The sequence below is a fragment of the Mus musculus genome, chromosome 1 (genome assembly GCF_000001635.26).
Source record: "Mus musculus strain C57BL/6J chromosome 1, GRCm38.p6 C57BL/6J".
Taxonomy (NCBI): Eukaryota; Metazoa; Chordata; class Mammalia; order Rodentia; family Muridae; genus Mus; species Mus musculus.
Genome location: NC_000067.6, coordinates 66,052,635 through 66,064,065, shown reverse-complemented (window position 1 = coordinate 66,064,065; position 11,431 = coordinate 66,052,635). Strand labels below are relative to the sequence as shown.

General features: G+C 38.0%; 1 pseudogene; it reads right to left on the bottom strand.

The window, feature by feature from the left end:
* Window positions 1-686: 686 nt before the first annotated feature.
* On the bottom strand, window positions 687-1,101 carry Gm8812 (annotated as a pseudogene).
* Window positions 1,102-11,431: the final 10,330 nt, after the last annotated feature.

The following is an 11,431-nucleotide window of genomic DNA, read 5'->3' as shown; positions in this document are numbered from 1 at the left end:
AAACAAACAAACAAAAAAAAGGTATAGATCTAGCCCCATATATATATGCATTTATGGATATATAAAAAAACTATGCCAATACTAACCAAACAGAACTTTATAAGCAGACATCCCAAAGCTGTAACCCCACACTGGGTTGTGCACAAAGTCATGCATTATACCTAGTATTAACCAACAGAAGGCTCATTTGGCTCATTTTCTCCCATCTCTGCCCCTGCCTGGAGAAGACAGAGAAGAGAGAGGTTGCTTCTGCTTAGAACACAATGGCTTCTTCATAGGAACAGCCGTTGTCAGGTGAAGCTGTGGAAGATGTCCATGGAAATGAAAAAACAGACCCCTTATACTTTCTGGAGCACACTGGCATCACATCTCAAAAGTACTTTCTCCTTGGTCAGCTGTAACTAAGTTGCCCAGGCTCTGGGAGCTCCCAGGTCCCGGTGACATGACAGGCCTACTGGCTTGGTGTTACTAGGCCCCATGCAACTCAGTCTCCAGAGACCTGCTCTTTGTCAGGGGTCTGTCACTGGAGTGGACCAAGATGGGCATGTCCTTGAGACATCTCTTGGTACCAGCTATGTTAGGTGTAAAGTTCTCCACATGAGATGACGCTTGGGGAGCCAAAAAACAAACTGGAAAGAACTAGGTAGAACAAGTTGTGTCTCTGCCCACCCTAAGGACAGAGCCACTTACACGGCAGAACCACCAGGGGCTTCCGGAGTTTTCAGGGTTTCCGGGTTTCTGGGGTTTCAGGTGCTGGCTCTTTGGGGCTCAGCTGGGACTGGAACTTTTCCAGTTGCTCTGGGCATGCCAGCGACTTCAGGAGGGTATTCTCGAGTTCCAGCTGGGAGTTCTTCTCAACCAGCTCACAAATCTGCTCCTTTATGACCTCCACCTCCTCTCTCACATCAGAAGATTCCTCACTAGATCCATGGCCTGCTCAATCTTGTTGTCTAGGGCCACCACACTGGCTCCGGAGGCACTGTTATCCAGTTTATCGGAAACCACATCCCCTTCAAGCAGAGAAGAGAAGAAGGAGATGGAGAAAGTGTGCAGCTGATAGACCACCACCTCCATGGGGGTCTGATACGTTTCGGTGTTCATGGTTCAGTTTGCCTGGGAGGTGTGGTTGGTTTGAGTGGCTGCTGTCGTGCCTCTATGGGATAGGCTCTGGCCCTGCAGTCAGGCCCTGGAGCAAGGAGTAGGCTGCAGTGCAGACCCTGAGCCAGGCAGGCACTTCCAAGCTGGAGTTGAAGCGAAGTGACTCCAGGGGTGTCACCTAGTATGTCACAAACTCCCCAGCAGCCAGTCCAACCCAGACTCTTGTTAGTGCTTTTGAATTCTCATAAAGCAGAAAAATGATTAAGTTGGACAATTTTAAGTGAGGAGCCATCTGTATCCATCCTCATCTTAGTTTGATGTACATGCCAAAATATGTGCATAATATACAATTCTACACATGTAGACGTATTTCCATATGCATGTCATCTGAATCTATATCCAACTATTTAGATATGTACACACACACACACACACACACACACACACACACACACACACACACACAGGTATCTACAAGCATAGGATTGTCTTTGTATGTGTGACTCATTCTTTTATCTAACTAACATCACTCAAATGTTTGAGTAAACTGTTTCAAAGTGTTCATAGATTCCATAACCCACGTGCAATTTGGATTGTTAGGTAAAATTATACATTGCTAAACCCATCTTTAGATCTTCCCATCTTTCCATCTCCATGGTAAGTGATGTCTCTGCTGCATTGTCTCTTTATGCTAGGGCCATGGCACTATGAAGATTTCTAGGCAGTGGCATTTCATGAGGAACTTCACACCACATTATGACCTTGACATAAAAATGGAAAAGAATGTAGGAACTGTTAAGTTTTGTATTGTCAAATCTTTTTATAGCAATGGAAAAAATAACCATTTGGGTATTTTTCTTATGACTTTTAGCAAGAATAAAAATTGTGAAAGTCATACCTTCAGAAAATGGACCTGTCATGGATGATGGCACTTAAGTTCATTCACCTTGCATTCAAGGCTCCATTTACTTAAGATGCACTTTGCTCTTTACAACACAATTACTTCTTTCTAAGATAGTTCACTTGCATTACTTAATTTCTTCTTGTTGGCTTTCTATAAATGAGGGTCATGCATTGTTTGTGTGCAAATAGGTCAATACCATAGGAAAAGAATGAGCTGTAGAAGGACCATATAATAATCTAATGTGATTTGTGCCACTGGTAGGAGAGTAATTTAGTAATTGCCATTTTAGCATGGAGATTGCTATATTTTCCTTTTAGAAATATGAATTAGTCAGAAACTGATGTTTTGGGAAAAGAAAGTAAATAAACATATTGTAGTTTTATTACATACATATACTACTCTTTGATCAATTTTCATCAATGCTAGTAGAAAACTTAATTTAGCATTTTGATGATGTATTTATTTTATTATCTCAAAGCTACTTGGAACAAAATGTTAATGTTAGTAGACATTTCTCTATCTCTGACAGTTGGTTGAAGTATGTTTTCTAGTAGTGGTATTTACTCTGTGTATTTGGACATCAATTTTTAAATTTATTTAGGATTATATATTAACATTTTACAAGAATATCCTATTAAGTCCTATTTCTTATGCACCCTCACAGAGTAGTCTGCCATTGCTTCACCATTCTCAGCATGCCAGCATCACAAATGAAAAGGATCATAATACCACTAGTAAATATGTCTTTCAACTTAACCTTAGTGGCACACTTCCTCAAATGATAACCTTATTATTGAATATCAGCCTTAATCAAATTTCAGGTGAAATAAAGGAGCACAAGAGTCCTAGTATTATTATAAAACAATAAACATGTAATGAATATACAAAGGTGTTAGTTTATTTAGAAAGAAGTAGAAATCTAAACCCACAATATTACCCAATTAGGTGTATTGAGTTTTTAGTGAGGCCTATAATGGTGATTATTTTAAAGAAAACTTTCCCCATAGAAGTAAAAAGTAATCCTTTCCATTAATAATTTATTTATTTTGAAAAACACAGTAACTCCCTGACTAAAATTCATGTACTACTAATACCATAATATCAGAATAGATAAAATGATTAGGGATAGGCCAATGATATTAGTTCAGTGTGTAAGATACCGGCATTAGTGGAGTCACTCCTTACAGCAGCACACATTCTCAGATGCAACACCTTCCTTATGACAGAGCATATTTCTAGGAGCCGCCTCATTATCATCAGTTTACCAGACTCGGAGTCAACATATGTCTGCAATCCAGGGTTGTTCAAGAGGGGCTGGTTGGTTGCTGGCTTCCTGCTCACTGAGAGTGCTCTGTGTAATAGTCTAGTTAGTTCTTGGTTACTTGCTTTTTTATTGCCTTTTGAGAGAGAAAGAGAGGCAGAGAGAGAGAGAGAGACAGAGAGAGACAGAGAGACAGAGATACAGACAGAAAGAGACAGAGAGACAGAGAGAGACAGAGACAGAGACAGAGACACAGAGAAAGAGAGAGAGGCAGAGAGAGACAGGGAGAGTCAGAGAGACAGAGACAGACAGAGACAGACAGACAGAGAGGGAGGGTTCTAGGAGGATTTGAGGAAGGGGAAACCAGGATCAAAATATATTGTATGAAAAAAATTTCCATAAAAATGCTTCTCTTTCTTGGAACAATTTGTTCCTCAGCAAGACAAGTGGGAAAATGCGATTAAAGTATAGTCTGTAAGAATTTATGAAGAACTTGGCAAAGCGTTCTTTCTAAGTCAGATTCAGTCACCAGCAAGTGAAGTGTCTCCAACACTACTTTTATTTCATTTAATTTGTTAGTAACCAGCAATTCCTAGTAGTCTTCCATTTCACTGAGACCTGGAAGGCTTCCTCAGTGTCTTTGATTTCAGAAATGCCAGTAATAACTTCTTATCAACTGACTTCAGTATGTCCTGTTCCTAATAATGGGAAAGATCTTAACACGGTAGCTTTACAAAGATAAAACTGAAACAAGGAAATGAATGGTCCATGGTGATAGCCCATATTCTAAAAGCAGACAAACCCCATAGTGTGCAGTTAACAGCTATGTTCCAGTCAGTGACGGTTCTATACGTTTCCCAAATTATACGAGCAGTTCAAAACGCTGTTGGTTGAATTGTCAGGCATGTTTATTATAGTCAATATTTTAAAAAACAAAAAGTATTTAAAAAAACCTGGAAAACCTAATGGATTTTATCGTTTTTCATTAAATTTATTTCCTTAATAACGTTTTTATTTTTAAAATACAATTAAATGACCTTGTTCCTTCCATTTCATTCTTCAAATTCTCCCCTTACCCCTGGGTCCTCTCCAATCTCTTCTATGCTCCACTACTTGCTCCCTGTGTCATGGCATCTTTTACCTCGGTTATCATTGTTCATACATATGTACATACAAACATACATACATACATCATACTTACTCTGTCTAGTCTTGCTTGTAAGTATATGATTTCAAGGCTTATATGTATGTGTATACCCACTTGGTGTTGGATAAGCAATTAAGGGTCTCATCATTTAAATAATAAAAGGATATATTTGCACTATTTTTTAAAAATTTACTTGAAATTAAGCACATGCTTTAGCATGTTTTCTTGGAAGTTTCTATACACATAAAGTAAATCAAAATGAGATTTTCTCCAGAGCCTCTATTTAATTGGAGCTTAAGTCATTTTCAAATCTCTAGCATACCTTCAGTTAAAATGTCATGGTACCACAAACACATACAAAAATATGAAAACTGGTTTTGAAGATATACAAAGCTCTAGTTACTATTTGAGATAGGGTATTCAAATTAGAAAGCTGTAGTAATAATAAATAAAACTCCCATCACAGTTATACCTATGCACTGTGGGTCCCTGTCAGTGACAATGTGCTCATGCCATTTTACATAACACCATAACTGTATTCAAGCTCATAGTTTGACTTGCTTTCCCAGCTTCCCTATACTGAACTCTACCATTCTTATTGCCATTTGTAGACAATGCCTCTTTTAATATTGAATGTATAATATGATAACCTGCGGGTTCTGGTGCTCCAATGACTCTCCAGGGATTTGAGACAAACATCTTTGAGCACAAAGGAGCAAAAGATCCAGAATATAAAAGAGGACCACAATGTTCATACAGGTTTGCTTTCTTAGACAAAATTACCTGAAAATGGTGAGCCCTACTTTAACCTTGGTCATATTTAGGAAGAAACAACAGTTCATTGTTTTCGATTAATTTGCTTAAGATTCCAGTTTAGGAGATATAGTGCCTTGTTTTTGTTTTAAGGTAAAACTGATTAATAAAGACAGTATGAGAACATCTGTAGTTTTCCTGTTTTCTGTTCCTCTGTATTTCAAAACATGTAGCAAATGTGACTAACTCATAAACCTCAGGTATTATTTCTCAAATGCTATACACCATTTTTCTTAAGATAGTGTCTATCATTGGCATAGAATTTTTCCAAATAGGTAATACTAGCTGGCCAGTGAGTCCTAGTTATCTGACTGGCTCTGAAATTAGAAGCATGTTTCACTATGCCTAGATATTCGTTTATGTGTCTTCTAGAGACCAGAATCAAATTCTTGTGTTTTTAAGTTAAGTGCTTTACAAACTGAGGTATCTCCCTATCTCTAATAGACAATTATTGACATTACTTATGCATATGTGTATGTGTGTATATGTATATGAATATACTTTTGTTTTTAAGCACCTTGAAAGTTAACATAAAATCAATACATAACTCAATACTATAAATATTTATTTTTATATGTCTTTTGTATTATACATTTCATTGATGGGTATCAATCCATTTAGACAGAGCTTTATTGACCCAAGTAGTTATTAAATATTTACTGAGTGAAGAATAACATCTTGTATAAAGAATATTTGCCAGAGGAAACTTACATTTGTCCCAGTAATAATTTTAATGTTACTATTTCCTTTAAAATATTCTTGAAGCCCATAGCATGTCGAGACATATGGTTTATGAATATAATTTTTCAGGTAGTAGATATGCTTTAAAAATTACTTAACAGTTTTCTCTCTCTTCTCTCTGATGCCGCTCTTCTCTCTCTCTGACTCTCTCTCCCTTCATCTTTCTCTCTCCCACACTTTCTCTCTGATGTAGAGCTACAGTAAGAAGACAGCTTGCGGCAACCAAGAAGAGAGCTCATATTTAAACTCCACAGCACTGGAACATTAATCACAATATCACATAAAGTATTGAAAGTAAATAAATGCTAAGAATTGTGATCAATATCCTCACAAACAAAATTTAGCTTTATATTTCCTAAGTTGCATAGTGAATCCAGTTATTCATCTGAGAATGTATTTTCTCTATATTAGCATTATTTTGAGATGTGTATGCAGGAACTCACCAATAACTGAAAAGTATAATATTCTGAAGGTTCTAGTTAAAAGTACATAAACCAACAAGGAATTGGTATCTAATTTCTCCTTATTTATTTATGATATTGTTGATATTTATATTAATTGAAAGATAATTGTATATAATTTATGGGGTCAACTGTGTGTGTAAGTGTAATTAAAAAGAGTAGTCAAGCCAATGTAAGCCAGCTGTTATTTTGGCAGTTTGTGATATTTTAATGAGGACATAGTATCTCTTTTAGCAATATTGAAATATATATTTTATTAACTATGATTTCCATACAGTGCAGTGAAACTAAGTTTAATTCTATAGTCTAAATAAAATTGTTCATCATTTGCTCATTGTCTTATTCCATATCCTCTCCCTTCAATCTTTGACCTCCACAAATTACAGTTTTACTCTTTGTTCCTCAGTTAACTCTTCTAGGCTTCTAATATAAGCGAGATCATAGAGTATTGTCTTTATGGTCCTGGCTTATTTCAGTTAGTAAAATGTCTGAAATCTATCCACCTATGTTACATGTATGATTGAGTTATATTTAAAGTTGTATATACTCTCCTTCATATATATGCCACATTTTTTATCTATTTATTTATTGAAAGAAACTTAAGTTGGTTTTCTATGGGTTATTTTTAATATTATTGTGTAGTTACTTGTATTACGAATGCTAATTATGTTCCCCCCAAAACTGCTTGTTTTGAGAGTGTCTGCACATAGCTTCTGGGAACCTGTTCCCAGGTGGTTTTAACTGGTAAATAGCTGGGGAGGACAGACTGAGGCAGGATTTTAGGATTTGGGACCAGGAGGAGAGTCACCATGTTTGGAGAGTGTGGAGGAGAGGAGAGACACCATGCATGAGAAGAGTGCAGGCCAGAGAGGCATGGCCGCCATGTGAAGGAGCCGGGAGAGCTCAGTCCAGAGGGGCTGCCCAGCTGTGTCTAGAGCAACCAAGATAAAATACAGAATTTAGTAAGTAGTAACTTGGAATTATCTGCGGAAGGTAGATTCTAGGAGCATAGAGGATAGGCAGTGGCCCAGCTATTGCTCTGCTTAAGGCATATTAAAATATAAAGGCTATGTATGTGTCTTCCTTCAGGAATATAAACCATTGAGTCAGATAGTAACACACACTGAGCTTTATTAATTAATATTTAATTCAACATTATTACAATGCACATGAAAGATGTATCTTCAGCACACTGGCTTCTGTTTTTAGCATGCTGGTCTTTCACGTAGACATGCTTCTATGCTTCTCATTCTTATTGTAAGTGAACTGCACTCTCCCCTTTTATTTATTTATTTATTTATTTATTTATTTATTTATTTATTTATTTATTTATATTTTTATTAGGTATTTTCCTCATTTACATTTCCAATGCTATCCCAAAAGTTCCCCATACCCTCCCCCCACTCCCCTACCCACCCACTCCCACTTTTTTGGCCCTGGCATTCCCCTGTACTAGGACATATAAAGTTTGCAAGTCCAATGGGCCTCTCTTTCCAGTGATGGCTGACTAGGCCATCTTTTGATACATATGCAGCTAGAGACAAGAGCTCCGGGGTACTGGTTAGTTTATAATGTTGTTCCATCTATAGGGTTGCAGATCCCTTTAGCTCCTTGGGTACTTTCTCTAGCTCCTCCATTGGGGGCCCTGTGATCCATCAAATAGCTGACTGTGAGCATCCACTTCTGTGTTTGCTAGGCCCCAGCATAGTTTCACAAGAGAGAGCTATATCTGGGTCCTTTCAGCAAAATCTTGCTAGTGTGTGCAATGGTGTCAGCATTTGGAAGTGGATTATGGGATGGATCACCAGATATGGCACTGTCTAGATTGTCCATCCTTTCGTCACAGCTCCAAACTTTGTCTCTGTAACTCCTTCCATGGGTTTTTTTGTTCCCAATTCTAAGAAGGGGCAAAGTGTCCACACTTTGGTCTTCGTTCTTCTTGAGTTTCACGCATTTAGCAAATTGTATCTTATATCTTGGGAATCCTAAGTTTTGGGCTAATATCCACTTATCAGTGAGTACATATTGTGTGAGTTCCTTTGTGAATGTGTTACCTCACTCAGGATGATGCCCTCCAGGTCCATCCATTTGCCTAGGAATTTCATAAATTCAAACTAGCACAGACTAAGTAGGATTCTAAGAGTCATCCATTATATGTCCACTTCTCTCTATATAAATGAGCATCATATACTTTAATGGAAAACTCAATTTATTTTACTATATGTGCTTAAAACATATTTTACTATATGTGTTTTTAAACATAAGCAATGTTTAAAAACATTTGGAACACAGTCACCTTTTATGAATAGTGATGCTTATAATTTATTTTATTTCATTCTTTGAAATTGGATATAATTACATCATCTTCCTCCTCTATTTCTTTAATTGTTGTTCCTAAATATATAAATACAACTTGCACTTCTCTATGTAATGGTATGTGTGTGTGCATGATTTCAAGGCTGACCACTTGGTATTGGAAAACCAATAAGGATCTATCTCCCCAAGTAGATTGCATGACAAGTTTTTACTGCAGTTTTATGCTTATTTAATCCCCACACCTTCCCTTTTCAAACATTATGTTAGAAGAAACAACAATAACAACAGCAACCACAAAACAGATAAAAATTCTCAAATGACATTGGTGCTGAACATGTATTAGCCAAACCTGAATACTAATGACATATTTTTGAGACTACCACGGTTTTGGACTTTTGATTTGATGGGAAAAGCATAGCAATGTAGACAGGATGCTCCTGCTCCCGTGTTGCCTCCAATGAACTCAATTTTTTTTTTTATTTTTGTTGTATAGCCATGGTTCTGTATATTTGTACTCCCCAAATATTCAATTGGAACAAAATCACTTATATCTATCTGCATAATTGTCTTACATGATTCTTTTAACTAGCTGAGAGAATGCACTCAAGATAATCCCACCATTCCTTACTCAAGCATTTTTTTTCCATTTTTTATTAGGTATTTAGCTCATTTACATTTCCAATGCTATACCAAAAGTGCCCCATATCCACCCACCCCCACTCCCCTGCCCACCCACTCCCCCTTTTTGGCCCTGGTGTTCCCCTGTACTGGGGCATATAAAGTTGGCAAGTCCAATGGGCCTCTCTTTCCAGTGATGGCCGACTAGGCCATCTTTTGATATATATGCAGCTAGAGTCAAGAGCTCCGGGGTACTGGTTAGTTCATAATGTTGTTCCACCTATAGGGTTGCAGATCCCTTTAGCTCCTTGGCTACTTTCTCTAGCTCCTCCATTGGGAGCCCTATGATCCATCCATTAGCTGACTGTGAGCATCCACTTCTGTGTTTGCTAGGCCCCGGCATAGTCTCACAAGAGACAGCTACATCTGGGTCCTTTCAATAAAATCTTGCTAGTGTATGCAATGGTGTCAGCGTTTGGATGCTGATTATGGGGTGGATCCCTGGATATGGCAGTCTCTACATGGTCCATCCTTTCATCTCAGCTCCAAACTTTGTCTCTGTAACTCCTTCCATGGGTGTTTTGTTCCCAAATCTAAGAAGGGGCATAGTGTCCACACTTCAGTCTTCATTCTTCTTGAGTTTCATGTGTTTAGCAAATTATATCTTATATCTTGGGTATCCTAGGTTTGGGGCTAATATCCACTTATCAGTGAGTACATATTGTGTGAGTTTCTTTGGAATGTGTTACCTCACTCAGGATGATGCCCTCCAGGTCCATCCATTTGGCTAGGAATTTTATAAATTCATTCTTTTTAATAGCTGAGTAGTACTCCATTGTGTAGATGTACCACATTTTCTGTATCCATTCTTCTGTTGAGGGGCATCTAGGTTCTTTCCAGCTTATGGCTATTATAAATAAGGCTGCTATGAACATAGTGGAGCATGTGTCCTTCTTACCGGTTGGGGCATCTTCCGGATATATGCCCAGGAGAGGTATTGCTGGATCCTCCGGTAGTACTATGTCCAGTTTTCTGAGGAACCGCCAGACTGATTTCCAGAGTGGTTGTACAAGCCTGCACTCCCACCAACAATGGAGGAGTGTTCCTCTTTCTCCACACCCACGCCAGCATCTGCTGTCACCTGAATTTTTGATCTTAGCCATTCTGACTGGTGTGAGGTGGAATCTCAGGGTTGTTTTGATTTGCATTTCCCTGATGATTAAGGATGTTGAACATTTTTTCAGGTGCTTCTCTGCCATTCGGTATTCCTCAGGTGAGAATTCTTTGTTCAGTTCTGAGCCCCATTTTTTAATGGGGTTATTCGATTTTCTGAAGTCCACCTTCTTGAGTTCTTTATATATGTTGGATATTAGTCCCCTATCTGATTTAGGATAGGTAAAGATCCTTTCCCAATCTGTTGGTGGTCTTTTTGTCTTATTGATGGTGTCTTTTGCCTTGCAGAAACTTTGGAGTTTCATTAGGTCCCATTTGTCAATTCTCCATCTTACAGCACAAGCCATTGCTGTTCTGTTCAGGAATTTTTCCCCTGTGCCCATATCTTCAAGGCTTTTCCCCACTTTCTCCTCTATAAGTTTCAGTGTCTCTGGTTTTATGTGAAGTTCCTTGATCCACTTAGATTTGACCTTAGTACAAGGAGATAAGTATGGATCGATTCGCATTCTTCTACATGATAACAACCAGTTGTGCCAGCACCAATTGTTGAAAAAGCTGTCTTTCTTCCACTGGATGGTTTTAGCTCCCTTGTCAAAGATCAAGTGACCATAGGTGTGTGGGTTCATTTCTGGGTCTTCAATTCTATTCTATTGGTCTACTTGTCTGTCTCTATACCAGTACCATGCAGTTTTTATCACAATTGCTCTGTAGTAAAGCTTTAGGTCTGGCATGGTGATTCCGCCAGAAGTTCTTTTATCCTTGAGAAGACTTTTTGCTATCCTAGGTTTTTTGTTATTCCAGACAAATTTGCAAATTTCTCCTTCCAATTCGTTGAAGAATTGAGTTGGAATTTTGATGGGGATTGCATTGAATCTGTAGATTGCTTTTGGCAAGATAGC